Source organism: Natrix helvetica (genome assembly GCF_964273705.1).
Source record: "Natrix helvetica genome assembly, chromosome: 3".
Lineage (NCBI taxonomy): Eukaryota > Metazoa > Chordata > Lepidosauria > Squamata > Natricidae > Natrix > Natrix helvetica.
The window spans coordinates 2263829-2276683 of NC_138549.1; the positions used below are offsets into that span (position 1 = coordinate 2263829).

The 12855-nt window shown below is 41.8% G+C and overlaps 3 protein-coding genes across 6 annotated transcripts in view; 2 read left to right on the forward strand and 1 right to left on the reverse strand.

The window, feature by feature from the left end:
- The window catches only part of EPSTI1 (epithelial stromal interaction 1), a 577346-nt gene that overhangs the window by 298210 nt on the left and 266281 nt on the right, over positions 1-12855 (forward strand). The window lies entirely within an intron of this gene.
- Positions 1-12855, reverse strand: part of LACC1 (laccase domain containing 1) — a 384759-nt gene that overhangs the window by 221241 nt on the left and 150663 nt on the right. The gene's annotated exons all lie outside the window — the stretch shown is intronic.
- ENOX1 (ecto-NOX disulfide-thiol exchanger 1) overlaps positions 1-12855 on the forward strand; it is a 367889-nt gene that overhangs the window by 178709 nt on the left and 176325 nt on the right. For all 4 annotated transcript variants that reach the window (XM_081947904.1, XM_081947907.1, XM_081947905.1 and 1 more), the window contains one exon: positions 12680-12780. The gene's annotated coding sequence lies outside the window, so the exon portion shown is untranslated. The remainder of the gene's footprint in view (positions 1-12679; positions 12781-12855) is intronic.

Sequence of the window (12855 nt, forward strand, 5' to 3'; positions counted from 1 at the left end):
AGGCCACCATGAATGAAGGGATTACAGGGTTATAAAAAGGGAGGGTTTTTTTAACAGGTGGAGATGGTGAGGACAAATAGAAAGCCCACTACACATACCCCCTTGGGCTTCGTACAAAGGCAGGATATAAAAGGACATAAATATTTTTAACATTGTAAATAAATAAACCCAACAATATTGATTTTAGCTGGCATTTCAAGCTGGTGTCAACAAAAGATCAATCAGGAACCAGCATGCCAACAGTGATCAATTAAAGGTCAGGTACAAACAGAGAACCAATCAGAAACCAATTCTCACCAACCTGCACCAATATTAAGCCAGCTGGGTTAAAGACCATCTGGTACACAGATGATTTACCCTATGGAAACAAATACTGGGGGAGGGGGGGAGGAAACACACTCCTGCTATGTGTGTGTGTGTGTGTGTTCTAGCATAACTCTGGAACGCCTGGGCTGTTAAGAAAAGCGAGTGTGGCATCCTAGAGTGGCAATTGTTTGTGATGTCAATTCCTTTGCAGCTTCCTCTGGAAAGCCAGCTGTGATGTTTGCCCTCCAGTGGACCAATGGGGAAGCGCCTGATGGATTTGGGGCTAAGTGCCAGGATTGTAGTCAGGGCAGGAAAGAGGAACGCATGGGAGGGGGAAGGGAATGGTGAGCATGGGAGTAGGGGAAAGAAAGTCCCCCCTCAAACGCTTCGACATCTATAAATACCTGGGCAACGCAGTAAATAATAAATTATTTGCCAGAAATGTTGTGCATGCTATACAGTGGGATATCTTACTACATGCTAGTATAAATAGGCCTCTCTATTTTTTTTTAAAAAAAGGAGAAATGAGTACAAATTATATGCCAGAAATGAGGAAGGAGACATCCTTTCAACTTTGCAGACCGTCTATTGTTGACCAGCCATTATCAAAAAGATTTTGCACTGGAGACAGAAATAACAACCCGAAACTTCTGAATTTGCAGTGCAATAAATCTTAACGATTTAGAGGGAGAATTTAATCAGGCTAGAGGTGTGTTTTGTGTGCTTGTCTCATGATAACTGCTAATCAGCTTACCAATTCTGGGGTATCACTAACATCCTTCTCCTTATTGAATGAGAGCCATTGAAAACATAATGGCCCTCGTCTCTGAAAGCATTTCCCTTCCTGCTGAAGTTTCCCAATTCTTCTCTCTCGCTCGCTATCATTTATATAGAATGCCAAACATCATATCGTGCATCTTTTAAACTTCAGTGTGTAAATGTATTTGTCAGCGTAAGCTGGGAAATGGATGCGCCGAACGCAGATAAGAAGCCCACCGAGCTAATGTACCAAAGGCGATTGAGTGCATAATAATATTACCACAAGAATCATGTCAAACCTCTCTGAAACAGCCGGCTAAAAGCCGCCATCTTATTTGTTGACAAAGGCCAAAGAGGAAGGAGGTTATTGAGAGGAAGATCTCAATAAATAAAGGGGAAGGATACTGCAAAATCTCCATTCCTTCCCCACTTCAGGGGAAGGTTACTGCAAAATCCCCATTCCCTCCTGATCAACTGGGACTCGAGAGGGAGAGAATAGATGGGGTGTGTTGATGGCTGGCTTTTAAGTCCTTGGCTGTCATTTGTTTGTACTGCTTAGCCCTCACCTCCTAAGTCAGGGGTGTCCAAACTTGGGAACTTTAAGACTGGCTGGGGAATTCTGGGAGTTGAAGTCCACAAGTCTTAAAGTTCCCAAGTTTGGACACCCCTGTCCTAAGTACTTGATAGGCTGGTGGCAAATCAGCCCTCCTGTTGACTGACGAGGGAGCCATTTCCCAGGCTTCAATTACTTCCCTGGCTGTTTTTGTCCCTGCTCGGCCAACAATCTTAGTAGCTGCAAATTTGAATTTGTGTCCTTGTTCACTTCAGTGAAACTACCAATGAGTTCGGGTCTCCTTATCTGACTGTTCAGTTCTTTCAGTATGGTGGTTCTAGCTTCCTCCCCATCTGTCCTACATAATCCCAGGGGCAATCCATGCAGGAGATCTTGTAGATTACATCGAAAGTATCTTCCACCTCCAAGCGATCTTTGCAATGCACAATTTGTCCTCCTATGGTAGCTTCTGGGCAGTATGCAATGCTCACTTGCAGATCTGCATTCTATAGCTTCCAAAATGTTTTTGGAATCAGAAAGGTCAGCAGTTCGGCAGTTCGAATCCCATGTTCAGACTGGAATGAAATAAGCCTGAATAATATTTGAATTAAATAAGCCCGAATAATATTTGAATTAAATAAGCCCGAATAATGTTTGAATTAAATAAGCCCGAATAATATTTGAATTAAATAAGCCCGAATAATGTTTGAACAGTGGGACACAGTGGCTCAGTGGCTAAGATGCTGAGCTTGTCGATCAGAAAGGTTGGCAGTTCGGCTGTTCAAATCCCTAGCGCCGTATAACGGAGTGAGCTCCCATTACTTGTTCCAGCTTCTGCCAACCTAGCAGTTTGAAATGTAAAAATGCAAGTAGAAAAATAGGAATCACCTTTGGGAGGGAAGGTAACAGCGTTCCGTGCACCTTCAGCATTTAGTCGTGCCAGCCACATGACCACAGAGACGTCTTCAGACAACACTGGCTCTTTGGCTTTGAAACAAATATGAGCACCGCCCCCTAGAGTCGGGAATGACTAGCACATATGTGTGAGAGGAGCCTTTACCTTTAGGGCATACACAGGCACTATAAATATCACACACAGAACAGGAAACCCCCCCACTGGATAGAAGTTCCCTGAGGATGGGCTTTGAGAGCTTAGAAAACAAAACCTCTGATCTTGGTGATCGATCCAGAATGGATCTATTTCTTATTTACATTCATGTGGCCACCCAGTCACCACTCAACTCTGGCCAGTTTAGCAATTCATTTTTTTTTAAATATGCAATTTAGAGAGCACGCTTTGTCTTCAGGAAGACTCAGAGACTTACAGTCATGCCACCAAGACACCGTCTGTTCCACCACCGGGTAGAAGCAACCTTCCCTTCCCGTTCTTCCTTGCGTAGGATTGCACTGCTAATTTCTTTTCCTCAAATTAATACGGACATTTAAAACAAAAATATTTGCAACATACAGTGGGCAAATCCTTGGGTTAAGAACAGCGAGTCTGTGCTTAAAGTGAATTCGTGTGTAAGTTGGAACTTGTACACATAAACAGATTGTCTGTTGTGAACGATGGCAGACGATGTTCTCCTTTCTCGAGCTGTCAAAACCATCGAAGTTCTCTGAGGTTTTCATCAACTTCTGGAAGCAGGCTGTAGATCAAAAAATATGTGGTGTCAGCAGTTCATGAAGAGTTTGCCTGGCTTCAGCGGGTTGTCAGCTGGAGAAAGGAGACCGCTGTCTACCATTTTAAGTAGTAGACAGCCTGTTTGTAAGCATGAGTTGTCCATATGTCAGAGGTTCTTAACCCAGGGACAGCTTGTACTTAACTGATTCCTTAGTGGGATGGTGAATTCATATTTTCTTTCTTTCTAAGGCATCATCATTAGTTGGACAGGTTCATCAAATCCACGGGGTATCCGATCGGTTAGTTCTCTGAAATGACTACAGCCCCTTCAGTTGTTCCTTGAAACCTGAGTCCAATGGGAAGTCCGTAAATATTTTTCTTATAGATACAAACAGACGGTATCGTCTTGTTTGACCTCTGTGATACTAAGAACGTAGAGTTGAAAGACACAAGTGCTAATTAGTTACTTCACGAGAAACAATAGATATAGGTGTTTGTGGACTATTATGTACACCGGTGTTTCTCAAACATGAGAACTTTAAGATGCGTGGACTTCAACTCCCAGAATTCCCCACCCAGCAGAATTCTGGGGAATTCTGGGAGTTGAAGTCCACTCATCTTAAACTTCACATTTTTCAGGTTTGAGAAACACTGGTGTACATTAGATGCATTTATTATCACCGTTGCTCGGATTCCAATTTTTGCATTTCTCTCCCCAAAATCTTCTTAAGATACTGATGAAGTCAGAATGACCTCAAGACATGTTGTGACCATGACTCTCTTTTATTGGTGGTGTCTCAACTGCCCACCATGTGTTCTTTTCATCCTTGTTAAGTTTATCCTGTGTCGTTTTTCAAATACCACAATGCAAGAACGGGATTCTGCCCTGTCAGGCTTAGAAGACAGATGGACAAATATCGGCTTCTCCTCCTCAGCCTTATCACGCCAGTTGTGTTTAGCAGCTTCTCTAATGTAGCACTGGACGAGGCATAAGAAGGAAGCGCTCAGAATTAATCAAAATATATGGAGAAGCAGGGACTCGGCCAATGCAAATGCTGTGTTCTTGAGTGATTTAACACCTCAAGCCAAAGAGTGCTGGGCATTTGAGATACCAACTCAATACGAGAAACATACTTGATTTGACCCCTATTTCAATCTTCCATGGGACATCCGTTGTGTCTTTTGACAGGGGGTTAATATATGTCAGGAGCAGGTGAGAAAATGCATCCACCTCAGCTATGTAAATACTCTAAAGGAAGGTGAAAGTGTGATGCAAAATGTAAATAATTTCCCTTCGCCAGGTGACTAAATTCAGATGGATGGTGGATTCTCTGACTTGAATGGTTTCTTTTTTTTTTTGAAAAAAAAAACTTTATTGAGAATTTAAAACATTAAATACAAATACCTTTAAAATAGTTTTGTGTAAGTTACAATCCTTTTTGATAGTACTAACATAATCATTTACTATTCAAATGCATTTTTATAGATTCCTAATTATTCCTATACCTATAAGTTTCTAAGCTGTCCTTTTCACATTCCTGTTACTCATCCATTGATACCGGTTTTCCCAAACTGTATAATATTCTGAGTCTTCCTTGTCCCTTAATTCCAAGGTGAGTTTATCCACCTCTGCACAATGAAAAATCTTTTGGATTATCAAACAGTCTGTTGGCATGATATCACTTTTCCAACATTGTGTGAGCGCTATTCTCGCTGCTGTAATTATGTGCAAAATTAAATATTTTGCCTCTTTTGTATACTGCAATTCTGCCTATTTGGGTGTTTGTAATTTCCTATAACTGTTTTTGTATTTTAGTCCAATTATTTATCTATTTTTTGCTTTTGGGCATAACCACCACACATGAAAGAAGGTACCCTGTGCCTGTTTACATTTCCAACAGTTTGGATTTAAGTTCGGATACATTTTTGCCAGTCTCGTGGGGGCTAGATGCCAGAGGTAAAACATTTTGTATTGGTTTTCTTTGTACGCGACAAGATTTTTTCATTGTGTGATTTTTATTGAATTGGTTTCTAACGTGAGCGGTTTAATGGTCCAGGTTTCCATACGGATAAAGATGGAAACGCCAGTGGCGGAAGACAGCTTTTGAAGGCGCCCTTCATATTTATTACAGCGATTCAATGTCTTTTATTCGGAGGGCTTTGTGGCTACCTCCAGATGGTTTGAGTTAATAGAGATTGCCTCTTGTAACTGATAGAGACGTATCGGTGGTTTCAGAGGAAAACTGGGAAATTATAGGCTCAGGCCAACATCTGCTATTGGATAAATTGGTAGAAAATATCCTTAAAATTGTAATTATCTGGCAGATGGAAGAACAAATCCTGGTAGGAATAATCAGAATGAAAATTATGGCCTACGACAATATCAGAAGCCACAAACATGGCTGTAACAGCCACCTGTTCAGATTATATGAATATAATCTAGTATTTTTGAATATGTATTTGAAATAATATACTTGTTATTTAATAGTATCAAGAGCCAACTGCAACGAAAATAGACAGTTATTAAAGAAGAAGCATAAATGATGAGGAAAAATAGACCCTCCAAACTTCCCCCCTTAAAAACATTCTATTTTAAACACCATCAGTATCTTAAGAGTTGAAATAATTCGTAAAGTATTCAACTTTATAACTGACAGGAAATTCAGCAACAGTGACAGGCCTAGGAATACTGCTTTGCATTAGTTTCCTACCCAATTATAGAATAAATATAGACTAGAATGAGCTGGAAGGGTCCTTGGAGGTCTTCTAGTCCAGCCCCCTGCTCAAGCAGGAGACCCTGTACCATTCCAGACATGTCCAATCTCTACTTGAAAACCTTCATTGTTGGAGCATCCACAGCTTCTGGAGGCAAGCTGTTCCATTGATTGATTGTTCTTAATGCCAGTAAATTTCTCCTTAATTCCAGGTTGCTTTTCTCCTGGATTAGTTTCCATCCATTGCTTCTTGTCCTGCCTTCAGGTGCTTAGGAGAATAAGTTGATCCCCTCTTTTTTGTGGCAGCCCCTCAAACAGTGGAAAACTACTATCATGTCCCCCCTAGTCCTTCTTTTCTTTAGACTTTTCTTTCTTACCTTTCCCCTTGATGAAAGTTTGTTTGATGCTTTCCTTCAAACAAGAGACAAAATTTGGGAGAATTATCCGTGGATGGACTTTAATGGCCGTTAAGGGGCGTGCATGAATCTCTTGCCATTCTTTCTACCATAATTTGTCCAGTTATTTTTCCACACATCAATTAAAGCAAAAAGGGAAGATTTCATGAGGTCATGGTTTGAATGTGGGCTTGGTACTTTGATTATTGTAGAGAGTAAGGAAAATGGCCTTGATGGAGACAGTGAGGAGGTCAGAAACACCTTGAGCCAAAGCCAGGAGGTGCCCCGCAAGGTTCACGTTGATATAAATCAGAGGATGTATACAACACACCAGATGTTCCGGTTTCTATTAATATAGCTACTCTCAATAAAAGAAGAGTTACTCTTCCTGTGGAATTGATTTTGGTTCAGGTCTATTTGGTGGGTCGACAATAATTAAGGAGACATATAGCTGGCTTGACAAACGTTCTCACAATGTTCTCATTTAGCATTTTGGAGGCCTTGAAGGTCTGGCTCGTCCCCCAGACTTTTGGCTAGGGTGGATGAAGCTTTTTCTGAGAGTCATGTGTGTGTGTGTGTGTGTGTTTTGTTGCAAATTTTGTCTGAGTTTTTTTGACTTCTTTCTTGTTTCATTGCTTGTTTTTTCCTGAGTTTTTACTTCATGAATCATCCAGGGAGTCAGATTAACAGATTAACAATTGTAAGGGACCTTGTAGGACATCTAGTCCAACCCACCACCCAAACAGGAGACCCTACACCATTTCGGACAGATGGCAGTCCAATCTCTTCTTGAAAGTCTCCAGTGATGAAGCTCCCACACCTTCTGAAGGCAACATCGGTTGATTGTTCTCACTGTCAGAAAATGTATCCTTAATTCAGGTTGAATCTCTCCTTCTTCAGTTTCCATCCGTTATTATTCCTTGTTTGGCCTTCAGGTGCTTTGGAGAATAGCTTGACCCACTCTTCTTTGTGCCAGCCCCTTAGATAATGGAAGATGCTACCATGTCATCCTCCCTAGTTTTCTCTAAACTAGGCATACCCAATTCTTGCAACAGTTGTTTATATGTTTTATAATGTTTATATGTTTTAGCCTCCAGTCTTCTAATCATCCTGGTTGCTCTTCTCTGAACTCTTTCCAGAGTCTCAACATCTTTTTTATAGTGTGGTGACCAAAACTGGATGCAGTACTCTAGGTGTGGTCTTACTAGGGCTTTATAGAGTGGTATTAGTACCTCCTTTGATCTTGATTGAATCCCTCTGTTAATACAATTTAGGATTGCTTTGGCTTTTTTGACTGCCGCTGCACACGGCTGGCTCATATTTAATTGGTTGTCCACTAAGACTCCAAGATCTCTGGTGTAGAAATGTCAATCAATCAATATCAATCAATCAATGATTCTTCATTAGCTGAATTATGTGGATTTGGGATCTCAGTAGTTTAATATTTCAATATTGTTGAACGGCTCCATAGTTAAGGACTTGGATGACACAATAGAGCGAACGTTGATCAAATTGAAATGATTTGGAGCAACAGAACGAAATTTAGCAGAGACAGATGTAAGTCTTCGTTTAGAAAACCAAAATCAAACAGCTCGAGAGCTGCCAATTAGAGACGCTAGGGGCTTCGATGGCCAGAGTGAGCCATTGATCCCAGATCTATCATCCTCATTTCTCCATGGGATACTCATGCGTAGAGCTTCTAAAGGCAACTCAGGGGTTGAGAAATAAAACAGAATAAAATAACAGAGTCGGAAGGGATCTTGTAGGTCATCTAGTCTGCTCAAGCAGGAGACCTTACATACCATTTCTGATGGAGGGGCTTTTCCTTCTTCCAACTGGAAAAAAATGAGACCCCTTGATTTTATTTTCCCCACTGTATGTGACGCTTCTCTCCGGTAAAGGCAATTTTATCCTGTTTTCTGCTGCTTTGATAATGGCTCATTGTAGTGTTGGCATTTGATTGATTTTTCATAGCTTGAGATGCTTAGACAGCTAACTGGCTGAAAAAGTGCATAATAAATGATGGAAAATACATGGAGGCAGAGGAGATGAACCAAGGTTTAATTTTCTCGCCTAGGTTGCTAGGAGGCTGCTGTTGCAAATAAGTGTATACAGTAGATAGAGGTAGTTCTTGATTTACAGCAGTTCATTTAGTAACCATTCAAAGTTACAACGGCACTGAAAAAGGGGGCTTGTGGCTGTTTTTGTTTTTCACACTTATGACCGCTGTGGAATCTGGACGATCACGTGATCCAAATTCAGAGGCTTGGCAACTGGCATGTACTTTTGACAGTTGCAGAGTCCGGGGGGGTCACGTGATCCTTTTTAGTGACCTTCTGACGAGGACAGTCAATAGGGGAAGCAGATTCACTTAACAACTGCAGTGATTCTCTTAACAACTGCGGCAAGAAAGGTTGTAAAATGGGACAAAACTCATTTAACAGCTGTCTTGCTTAGCAACATAAATTTTGGGCTCAGTTGTGGTCGTAATTGTGGTCGCCGGTTGGTCGGTACATTGGGGGGCTGTTGCTGTGTGAAAAATGTGTGTGTAAATGGCCAATATATACCATTCTAACTGCCAACTTGTAAAGCATTTCCATGTCTGGCATCAAGTTGACATTGGAGGAAAGGGGGGAGAGAATTTCACGCATACCTTCAGTTAGAGTCAGATCTCTGATTACTACAGCAGGCTTGTGAGGTGAGAAATTTTACAACCTGCCGCAGCACCTTGTTGGCGAATGTGATTTATGACACAGACTGAAGGGGAGTGGAGAAACAGGGGTGAAGTTCAGCCATAATTTAATTGAGGGTAGATCTGACTCCACGTGGGTATTGTCGAGATGTTGTTCCTAAAAATTACTGGATTTCTTTTGAAACTTGGCTCGAGGCTCATATGTTAATTAGGGCATCTTTTGGAAACCTGACTCTAACTTTCTATGGAACTATCCATCTATCTATACATCCACTCATATCTATCTATCTATCATCTATCTATCTATCTATCTATCTATCTATCTATCTATCTATCTATCTATCTATCTATCTATCTATCTAGATCTATCTTCATATCTCTAATATCTATCTCTATTTCCACCCCTACCTCTACATCTGTCTGTCTTTCTGTCTCTATCCATCTATTGCTATCTATCTATAACTAGATTTCTTTCTCTCTCTCCCTGGACCAAGCCAAAGAACAGACAAAACCAAGACTGCCTGTGTCTGCTTGTTCATCCAAAAAAAAATTGGTTAGCGAGCCAACACATGCCCGCACAGCGCCTGTGTATAATAACACAAACACACTTCCCCACACAACCCTGCATCCTGCGGCCACTTTTGTAAACGTACCCTGAGGTGAGGGAAATGGTAATAACAAGAACCACCTTGTAGCACGTTACCTCTCTCTTTGCAGAAGTCTCTCTCATTTCAGACACCGTTGAATTTCACGGTGGTTCAGGGGAAAACAAATCCTTGACGTTAATAACCGTAGAAATGAAATATTATTCACACTTTAGTTAACTCTGCCATTTTGTTTTAAATTAGTTTTTGTGCTTTTGGGAAACGTTAATATAAACGTACTTTCACGATATATAATATAAAGGATCTTAAATTTAAGCTTGGCATCGGCGGCCCGTCAGAACTACAAAACCCATTTGCTTGAACATGCTGGCTGAGGCCGACGGGAGATAGAGTCCAATTACAGGTAGTCCTCAACTTACAACTGCAATTGAGCCCAACATTTCTGTTGCTAAGTGAGGCATTTGTTAAGTGAGTTTTACAACTTTTCTTACCACAGTTGTTAAGTGAATCACTGCAAATAACACGGTTGTTAAACGAATCTGGCTTCCCAATGGACTTTGCTGGTCAGAAGGTTGCAAAAGGGGATCATGTGACCTCGGGACACTGCAACTGTCGTAAGTACATGCCAGTTGCCAAGCCAAGTGACCCTGGGGATGCTGCAACGGTCGTAAGTGTGAAAAACGATCATAAGTCATTTTTTGAGTGCCGTTGTAACTTTGAACCATCACCAAATGAACAGTTGTATGGTGAGGAGCACCTGTATAACTAAAAAGCCACTTTTAGGTTTCTCTTCACATTCTCAAGGTTGCCCTGGGTATTTCCACCAAATTCTGTAAAGTTTGAATATTTCTAACGTACTGTCTCAAGATTAGCAGTGTAGGAATTATTTCCCTGCAGGGACTCTGTCGGTTTTGATCCACAGGTAAATCATCTCACATAGGTTATTTTTATTATTATTTTTAGTTTTTTATGATGATTACTTCCACTTCACAGAAGATAGATTGCTGTGAAAACAACTACCTGTGTTTCCTGGAAAATAAGACTGGGTTTTTAGTTTCTTCTGGGCCCCAAAATAAGCAGTAGGGATTATTTTCAGGGGGTGTCTTGTTTTTTTTTCATGTATGGGAGGCCCACTACTTGCTCACTACGGGGCAGGAGGCCACGTGGGGCACCAGTGCCACCGCTGCCCCACATGCCCCACACCAGCTTACCCGAGGGCCCCCGCAGCCAGGCCATCCATGCCCTGACAACCCGCCTCGCCTCTTGCTCGTGGCACCAACACACCACTCAACCTTCTCTGTGAACAAGCAATACGGCTGTGAATTATGGTCATTCACAGCCCACAAGTCTTCACAAGCAGTCTGTGAAGATTCTGACAGAGGTCTGCTCGAGTTGCCACAGTCTTTCAGGGAAATGTTGAGAAACATCCACTTTATGTCCCTTGAAACGCTGCCAGGAGACCTCATTGTCAAATGCAGAACAAGGCCAAACTTCGCACAGAGCCAAACAGAACTTTTCAAAGCTTGAACCAAACCAGATGAACTAATTGCTTCCTACAAAAGCTCACGTCCAGTTCGCTCCTCTTTTGTGTCCTATGGGAGGGGCCAGTCATCTCCAAGGCTTACTCCCAAGTCGACCCTGTTTTTTTAATTATTCTGCCTTCTGGCAGCTCTGCGCATGCGCTCACCGGGAACAGACTCCCCCTGTGCTTCTGCCTCGCTGATGTCAGACTCTGGAGGCTCCAGAGGCAGCAAATAATTACCAGATGGCATTGGCCCCCTCTCTGCCTCCGACACAGCCTTCCTCAGCCCCCAGGACCTGCCCATGTTCCTCCCCAACCTCCTCCCTGTCTGACTCTGCTGGCCGCTGGTGGGCTACAACAATGGCTGCTGGTGCTGCCGACATGAGGCAAATGTTGGTGCATGGATGGCTCGCCTGCCGAGGCCCTGAGGTTACCTGGTGTGGGGCATGTGGGGCAGCCCCACCACCCTCCCACTTCAACTTGGGGGTCGCAGCATCAGGAGCAACCAGATGGAATGGGCTCTTAAGTAGGGCTTATTTTGGTGTGTAGGGCTTATTTTAGGTGCATGCATAAAACATCCCAGGGCTTATTTTCAGAATAGGGATTATTTTGCGGAAAACAGTGTACATGTTATCCATTTTTTAAAAAGTGGTTTGCTGTTTGCTTTGACACGCTTTTAAAAAGGACCCTTCAGTGAGAAGGTTAAAAGTTTTTGACAAGCAGCTTTTAAAAAAATAATAAATAAAAGTGTTTTCTAGAAGCATTTATGCAAAACTTCGGAGCCCTTTTGTTTACAGCTGAGGCGGTAAAAAAAGTCAATGCACACATCAATCCGGAATGCTGTCAGATGCCTGATGATCCCCTCTGTCCACCTCGAGGGAAATAATTGAAGGAGATGTCTTGTGAATTCCGTCTCGGAAAAGATTACCTTGTTATGCAACATTTTAATCTATAAAAGAACATCACAGCAAATATAGGGAGCATTGATTGGGCTCCGTTCCCCTTGAAAGACCACAAAGACACCGTTGGATCTCTGCATAAAAGATTAACAGATTAATAGAGTTAGAAGGGACCTAGTAGGTCATCTAGTCCAACCCACCAAACCCTACACCATTTCTGACAGATGGCAGTCCAGTCTCTTCTTGAAAGCTTCCAGGGATGAAGCTCCCACAACTTCTGAAGGCAACTTCTGTTCCTTTCAGTTGATAGTTCTCAGAAAATCTCTCCTTATTTCCAAGTTGAATCTCTCTCCTTGATCAATTTCCATCCATTATTCCTTGTCTGGCCTTCGGGTGCTTTAAAAATAGTTTCAAGCTTTCCATCCGACACATCTAATGTGATAAAGTTTCCAATCGTAGAGAGCTGATGGTCTTTTATTTTGGATTTTAGCAAACATCCTGAATAACGTTTCTCTGTAATTCAATGGGAAATAAAACTCCTTGTTGTATATAGCTCATTGTATGGATAATACCTGCGGTTCCCTAACCTTTTCTTTCTTTTACAATACAGGAACTGCAAGCAAACAAAAAACAACAATAAGGCAGCCCTTCTGCTCATTAAATGTCCCTGCTTCATTGGAATCCCATGAAAAACAGCAAATAGGAGGAAAGGTAAAATATTTTACAATTTTATCTTGACAGGAACCTATTAAGGGCTGTGTGTGCTTTTCACGCCGAATACATGGT